Source organism: Anarrhichthys ocellatus, unplaced genomic scaffold (assembly GCF_004355925.1).
Source record: "Anarrhichthys ocellatus isolate YVR2014 unplaced genomic scaffold, GSC_Weel_1.0 scaffold42, whole genome shotgun sequence".
Classification (NCBI taxonomy): domain Eukaryota; kingdom Metazoa; phylum Chordata; class Actinopteri; order Perciformes; family Anarhichadidae; genus Anarrhichthys; species Anarrhichthys ocellatus.
Genome location: NW_022280072.1, coordinates 519,273 through 527,209, shown reverse-complemented (window position 1 = coordinate 527,209; position 7,937 = coordinate 519,273). Strand labels below are relative to the sequence as shown.

General features: G+C 45.6%; 1 long non-coding RNA gene across 1 annotated transcript in view; it reads left to right on the top strand.

Moving 5' to 3' along the window:
- Positions 1-14: 14 nt before the first annotated feature.
- The window catches only part of LOC116394988 (uncharacterized), a 13,013-nt gene continuing 5,090 nt past the window's right edge, over positions 15-7,937 (top strand). The window contains exon 1 of the long non-coding RNA XR_004213493.1: positions 15-263. This is a non-coding gene — a long non-coding RNA (uncharacterized LOC116394988). The remainder of the gene's footprint in view (positions 264-7,937) is intronic.

Below are 7,937 nucleotides of genomic sequence, written 5' to 3'. Positions count from 1 at the left end.
CCCCCCACCCCCCTTCTCCGTCACAAAGAAACTCGCTCTTCAGATGTTTTATAAAAATTGGTGGTGACTAAAGAAAATTGGCAAAGTCTTCAGGAATGAAAATACCTGGCTTCAGTGTAGAGGTGAAAGCCTTCAGTAGAAAAGACTTTTTTCATGCTGTGGGAGAAACATCCGGCTGAAAAACAGCAAGACATTACAGGACAGATGAGCAGTTTTCCAAGCGCGACGACTGGCAGAGAGTACAACAGGATTCATACCACCTGGTGAGTACAATGTCTTCATTTAATTGCTTGTCTTATGGCAAATAGAACCAGTTATATCATTCTGATAGCCATGTTGAACTAAGTAAGAAGAATAACAGCAATACCCCCCCCCTCCCCAGTTACATTATTATGTGTGTGTGTGTGCATTTTTTAAGGGTACACCGACACATTATGTTGTAGTTGATCTCCTCAGTCAGCTCTGAACAGCAGCCCTGGGCTGTGATCACACTGTCACCGGCTGTTGGAGGAGATCCTTGTTGTTGCCGATACCAGGGAGGGTACTAAAGCACAATTCCCCCTCGCCTGCCAATCTCCTGGCACACAGACAGAGAGAGACTGGCACCGACCCATGCTTACAAAATGGCCGATTTCTGTCTGCCAGCTGTCTCCTCAGCCAAGATGGCGCTCGGTCGCTTTTTAATGCCCGCTGTTTGCCATCTGCCCTTCTAATTGTTAACGGCTATGGAAATATCTTGTAATTGCATTTGCATGTGTTTGATACTTAGCCCCTCCCTCTCGGTTGTAAATAATAGCGCTAGCGTAAAAGAAAAAAAAAAAAAGCAGAAGGATACACAACCCAGCGCGGTTGCATGATTGAATACGCAGCAGGAACAATTAGCAAATGAATGTTGCCTGTTGTTGCCCTCCTCTTTACTTTGCTTTAAGCTCACCTTATGCAAATCATTGGTGGCGTGCTCTTGCTTTTGATGCCAGCTGAAAAATGGAGCGGCACCCTGTCTTTCTCTCCGCGACTCATTCAGAGACGCTCATGTGTCTTCTCATTGTGCCATATGTGACATCTGTGGTTGGCTGCATTACCAGGGTGCCCTGCCTCCTCTGACAGGCAAAGCCCACACTGTAAAGGAGAGCAGGAGCGAGGGAGAGGCATAACATAATGACCTCATTAGCATGCTCAGCACTCCCTGCTATAGGCCCTGGTGCGCTGCTGCGCCGTGGGACCCACCGGTGTACGCCCTTCTCACAGCACTCAGCATGCAACATTGTGTTCTCCCCACACAATGCGGCGCTTCATACAGGCTTTATTACGCCTTGTCAAAGCGCAGGGGGATCAGGGGTATCAGTGCAGAAGCAGCAGGATACGGGCTGTGTACGTGGAACAGGAGATGTATTGCTGCTTTATGGTCTTAATGTGGTGTTTGCTGTGCTGACGGATCCTCTGTTGCTGCTGTTGTGCATTGACATGTGCGTGTTTATGTTTGTGTGTGTGTGTGTGAGATTCTCTGGTGTGTAGTTGTGTGTTGGGCCAATTGTCCGTTTCATTGTGAACTCCCGTGGCATTCGTGGCCGTTATCACCTGCCAGTGCTAATTATTGGAGAGAGCGATTTGGTGAATTGTCCGTGTCCTGGAAATAGGCTATCATCCACTCTGAAGACCTGCTGTACGCTATCTGTTGTCACCCTGTAGCCTTGAACTTCACAGCAAGGACTGGAGGACAACATGCTCATTGCAAAAGGCTAATATTTCTAAATAGTTGCTTACGGTACAGCAAATTACGGGCTGTGTTCTGCCCTTAAATGCCGTGTGGAGATTTTGGAAATAAATTATCTTATTAAGTCGTGTGGTAACCCCCGCTGTCATTTGCCAATCCACAAAAAGCTCTTATTGTCATCTCTATCAGACTCAGGCAGTTTTAATCAAGCTTCGCTGTCTAATCAGCCCATAGTGACACTGATGAGGCTGAGGTGGAGAGCAGGTTAGTGCAAAGTGCCCACGCTAGCTGTAGTTAGCCTGGAGCGGCATTTTGTCAAGAACACTTACAGGAAGGTTCAAATCTGCTCTCAACAACAATCCAGACTCGCTCTATTGAATTTATTGAATTTATCCCTTTATTTGTTCTTTAACTTGACTATTTATACAAAGCACATTTTTTTCCCCAGGTAAATATATCGTGTGGTAGTTAGGGATTGCTTTGCAAGTTTCAGAAAGAGTTAGAAAACCAGGTCGACAAGAATAAGACAGAGTGAAAGAAATCAAATAAAAGAGGTAAAAAAGAGGAGTTAAAAACAATTTAAACCTGTCATATGAATGAGAATGTACGTGTGTGCACTATATGGGCGGGGTTCTCTTGGTGGAGGGAGAAGGATGGAGGACAAACCCAGGGAGGTGGGTGTTAAGTCTTTCCAAGAAGAAAGGGTAGTTTGTCTGGTTATTGGGGATAAACTGGGTGGAGTCGTTTAATTCCTGATTTGCATATTTGGATCAAACACGGGGAGCATATGCTTTATGAAGCACCAGATGAACATAACACCCGACCACATATGCTAGTCAGCCGCCATAACCGCTCCATACGCGCTAATGCACACATATCGTATGAACACACACGCATGCTAATCCATATCGCGGCGGTAGGATTGTGTCCATTCACTCTTCCTCTCAGGAAGAAAAAAGGACACGCACTCCAACACCATCTCCTGCAGAAAGCTTTTATGCTAATAACAGTTATAGCCATGTGCGTGCTGCAATTATGCATAATTCAACACAAAGAGTACCCGGCAGGGTGGCACAGTAGACCTTGCTTTAGGTGGACGTACTGCATGTGCATGAATATAGTAGTGTGTGTATATTTTTATGTCAAAGCACAATATCCACTCTATTTATTCTAATTGGCCTCAAGTCCAAAGACCTTCAGCAGCAAAGTCACATATAGGACTTGTTCACCTGCTTGAGGATTTATAACCAGATGACTTTTACGAATATTTCTTGATTAATTATACATTTGAAGGAAAGAATAGTAGCATCCTTATGTTAAAGACATTCTAATAACATTGTTGCATGATTAAAAACATTGTTTAGTGAGAGTGAAATGATCTCCCGACATGAACAATGAAGATCAAAATTTGGATATGGCCTCAACCCTTAGACAGTTTTGTCAAACCATGTTTTTAGGCGTGTATTTACTAATCATTTCTGTGGAGATTCTTGAATGTGGACGCTTCATTTGTGTGTGTGATTGTCGTCCAGTCCGCTGCCGCTTTCAGTCTGCCCACTGCTTTTTATTTGCTTAGGTATTGATTGAATGTGTTCCACCCTCTGAAGTAATAGTTGCTGAAAGCATTTACAGCCGTCGCTCAATTCACCCTGGCCCGTTCCACGTCTGTCTTTCTTTGAGACAAATAAGTGATCGCTTCTGTCTCCAAACACTTAATCATTCGGATTTAAAAAAGGGAATTTGAATAGGTGGTTAGATGATAACTTTCAAAATACAGGACAATAGGTAATTTGGTCCTTCATGTGAAGATTTACCTCATATGATGTTGCAGTAACTGTGTTTCGTTATGTGGAGGTGATATTATAAATGAGATTGAATGACATTTCATTTTGAAAAGATTGAAAGAAGACTTTTACTTTGTTTTGCAATAAATATTCTGCATATTATTTCTGACAAATTAAATGCTTTGACATTTTGTGTCAGTAATCTTTTCAATAATCCTGAGAATTAAGACGTCAATTTGTGAAACACATTGCCCGTCTGTAATTAAACGATCCATATTTATTTGAAGCGCGGCACTTTGTCCTGCTTCTCTAACGAACAGCAACCGTCGCATTTGTCGAGATGCACTTGGTAGACCAAAATAAATTAATCCCATTGACACTCAACCAAATTCCTTGTGTGAAACTACCCTCCTCAGGAAGCAATTCCTGAGTCAAGTGTTGCTGCTTCTGCTTCCTCGGAGCTGCAACACTGAGCCCCAAGTCTGATTATAGACTCAGGGAAAAACAGTCAGGCATTTATCCAAGTCACTGATTATGTCATTTCAACAGGCTGCAAACACTCAGACGGCCTAGACAGCTCTGAGGGGAGAATTATGAAGCCGTAGTGGAATGGAGGCTGTATGAAAAGGAAATGAAAATGGAGTAGTGCTGTATGTGTGATTAAACTGCCTGCTCGCCTGCAAAAGGCCACGCTGCTGTAGCACAGGCCTGAGATTTGGCCGTAATGAAAATGTGAAGGTGGATGGGGTTGAACCCCTTCAATGACGCGTATGAGCACCCACACATACTCACACACACACACACACACACACACCCTTACACATTCATTATACAGCGTATGTATGTGCTCAGGCTGAATGGTTTATATGAGCGAGCGCCATCGAGTGAGACTGCGGATTGCAATTTGAGGCGTAAAGCAGAGGGGAATGATATTGTGTGGAATCAAAGAAAAGCTTCCTGAATTACATTGAAAAACATTGGTATTAATGTTCAGCAGGTAATTCTTACAAACCACAGAAAATCCTGGGATTGTTGTTGCCCTTAGAAACCGGACCGTGGCGGCTCGCATGAATATTAAATTGCACCATTCAGATGCAGAGATGGCATCCCAGTCGTCAAGCGTGGGAACGGGCTGCGTGATTAGTGGACCAGGGGGTCTGTGCAGAGGAGGGGGTTGCGGTTAGTTCTTGGCTAGACGCCCCAGCTGCACTGACTTCCATTCAGAAACCGGTTAGAAGGGACCTCAAGGGTCAAGGTCAGGGGTGTGTGTGAGGGGGGGGTATCAGTGCAGCGTAAGAGGGGTGTGTGTGTGTGGTTCATCTGCCGTTCATCCCCGGCTGGCTGGCTGACTGTCGGTAAGCTGCCTCCGTATTTGCTTATTTTATAAGCTGCTCCTTATTGCTTCGCTTCAGGGACAACTTGAGCTGAGAAGCAGGGGAACCCAACCCCCTTCAGTCAGCCGCTGGCCAGTCTCCAGCCGGCCCTGAGCCAAAATCGAGCCAGGAATCAGTCCTGCAGCCCACTCAAACACCCTGGTCAAACAACCCCCCCAGCCCAAAACAGACAAACCCAGTCAGACACTTTGACAGCCCCCCTGTCTGTCTCAGTCTGCTGCCTCCTGTAATTTAACATGTCGGCTCGGGGTTCACCGTACGTGCACGGCACGCCTCAATCCCAACTCTATAGATGTCATTCATTACATGTGAACTCTTTGGCTTGATCCAAGCGGAAATCATTTGAAATCATGCCATTTTTAAAAATTCCAAATCAAAATTCTGTTGTGATGCAGTGCACTCTATCTCAGGCTGAGCCATTTGCTAATTCCATATGTTGCCCCTGCCACGTGTCACATTTTCTTGATGAAGCCTTCCCATCAATAGCAATCGTCTTTATTGGTGAAATGCGACTGGCCACTGTAGCACTGCCATTTCATCAAATCATCTGAGAGGCGAGTGCGTGTGCTTGCGGCACATTACGCCTCTTTGAAATAAACAGTGTAAGCCCTTTAAGAGGAGGGACCGCAGCACACGAGGAGAGGAGAGGAGGAAGGATATGGATAAGAGAGGACAGGGGAGAAAGGGGAGAGATGGAGGGGAGCAGAGACTCGAGCATACCCACCCTGCGGTAGCCTGCCTCCATTCTTCATCGGGGACTTATGCTTCATTAGACTGTCTGAAAGAAAGACCCGCTTTCCCTCATCACCTCAATAGACTAGTCCCCCTTCTCTTCCATAGCCTGGAGGGCTCTCCCATAACAACCCACCTCCCTTACCCCCGTGTTTTCCTCCTCATTTCTGCCTCCGTCTACTAATCGTCTCAACTCGCGCTGAAATCAAGCTTAGTAACGGCAGTTTTGTGAGCCCCCCCCCGAAACAAACCCTCCACCTCCTATCATCCTCCGATCCCCACCAGCTCCCCTTCTCTACTCATTCACTCACCTTGGTCAGACACACCACCCACCCACTGCTTAAATCCCTATCAGCATGTCAAGTAAATGTCTGCCCAGCTGGGGTTGACACACATACACACACACACACACACACACACACACACGCACCTGCTGAAATATAAATGCGCTGCGCACAATCTTTTGCTTGCTTCTGGGGTTTAGCCTTCCTCCCCGCTGACCCTTTTCACCCGTGTTTTGCTCTCTTCCCCTTCTCGCCGCCTCTCTTTCCCCCCTCTGCCTCTCCTCAGGCACTGATCTGACAGGATGGTTTGGCTAGCTGACTATATCTGCAAGAGGTTTATCACAGGGCTTCACCGCGCTCCACTGTTGCCTACCTTTTTTATTTTATTTTATTTTCAAAAATGAAAGTGCAGTTTTTTTCCAAAAGCTGCTCCGTACCTTAGGCCATGTTCACCTTTATATCCCGTCTATTTGATTAAAAGGTTACTGGGAACCTATCCTCTAAATTTGTTACAGCAAAAACTGGTCAGTTTATCTCCTAATAAAATCTGGAGCTGAAATATCTGTGCTGTGCGTTACGGAATGAGGTCTCATATCGGCAGTATTTTGAAGTCACTCTACTACCAAATATCCTTGCAGGGTTTATTTTTCCCAGAGGGAAGCAAAAAAAAAAAAATCACCCAGGAATGTTCTTACACTCTTCAAGTTTTCCCTTTGATACATTTTTAGAGATAAATTGTAGATATTACATGATATGCTTGTATACTTTTGCATCTACGTACCTCAGTTATACCATCATTTTGAACAAAACCAGCAGGATCACATTGTGATTAAGATATTTATTATGAATATCAGATTTGCCTGTTCGAGAAAGAGCTTTTGTGTTCGACCCATGAGTGTTTGCACATTTGTCCGCAATTTTGAGTTTATTTTAGCATCTCAGTTATAAGGCAAAGTGATTTTTTTTGTTTGTGTAAATTGTCACAAACGTATTCTTGATCAAATCTCCAACCAGCCGGAGTGTCAGTTAATGGGTTGTAATTATATGTGTTTATTTTGCTCTCATGGTGCTGTACTCTGTCCTCTGTATCACTCCCCAGCATGAATCCCTGCTTCATATACACTGCTGATGTCATTAACATAAAGGGGGACAGGGAACACTGAGCTCCCAGCAGCTCCCCGGTTTCTTCCCAGAATAAAGTCCCCGTTTTATCTCCCCCCCCCTCCCCTTCTCTCTGCACCACATTTCAATCATTACCCTGATTTTTGGGGACAATGACGAGCACACCGCATTCTCAGCAGTCGCCTGTGTCAACGTAGCACAATCTTTATGTAAATGTATTCAGATGCATTCCCAGCCCTGTCGACCATCATCTCTGCTGGGTGGTGGTGGTGGTGGAAGCTGTTCAGTCACATTTTCTCCTGTAGCAGGCTAGCAGGCTGAGAAACGTGCAGCACGGCTGATGAAGCGCATGGCGAGGTGGACCCCTGCCAACGCGCCTCAGAAACCCCTATTAAACCCTATGTTTATATTGGGGCTGTGATTTACAAATGTGCGTTTTCTTGCCTTTAGGCATGTGCACCCCCTGTGTCGCTCTGCTTTTTCATCAGGCGCGCAGCAGACAGCAATAGAATTGCGAGGACGGGGTCCTTGCTGCATGCGCGCGGCGTGATGGGAAGAGGAGGGGAGCGAGATGGGGAGGTGTGTGTGTGTGTGTGTGTGCATTTTCATCTTAGTGGGTGCTCTTCGAGCACAGTGCTCTGCTCATATTGAGATATTTTCTGAGCGCGTTGACACAATTATACACACACACACACACACTGTTCCTTTGTGTACAGCTGTGCTCCTCAGTTCTGGTTCATCTCTAATGTTCTGAACTTGACTCTCAGCAAGTTCATTGTTATTCATTTCACTGTCATCCCGAGCGCCCTGGGAGACTGACTTAGTCTCCAGCCCAGGTATAGGCAGGAGTGTGTTTGTCACACACACACACACACACACACACACACACACACACACACACACACAC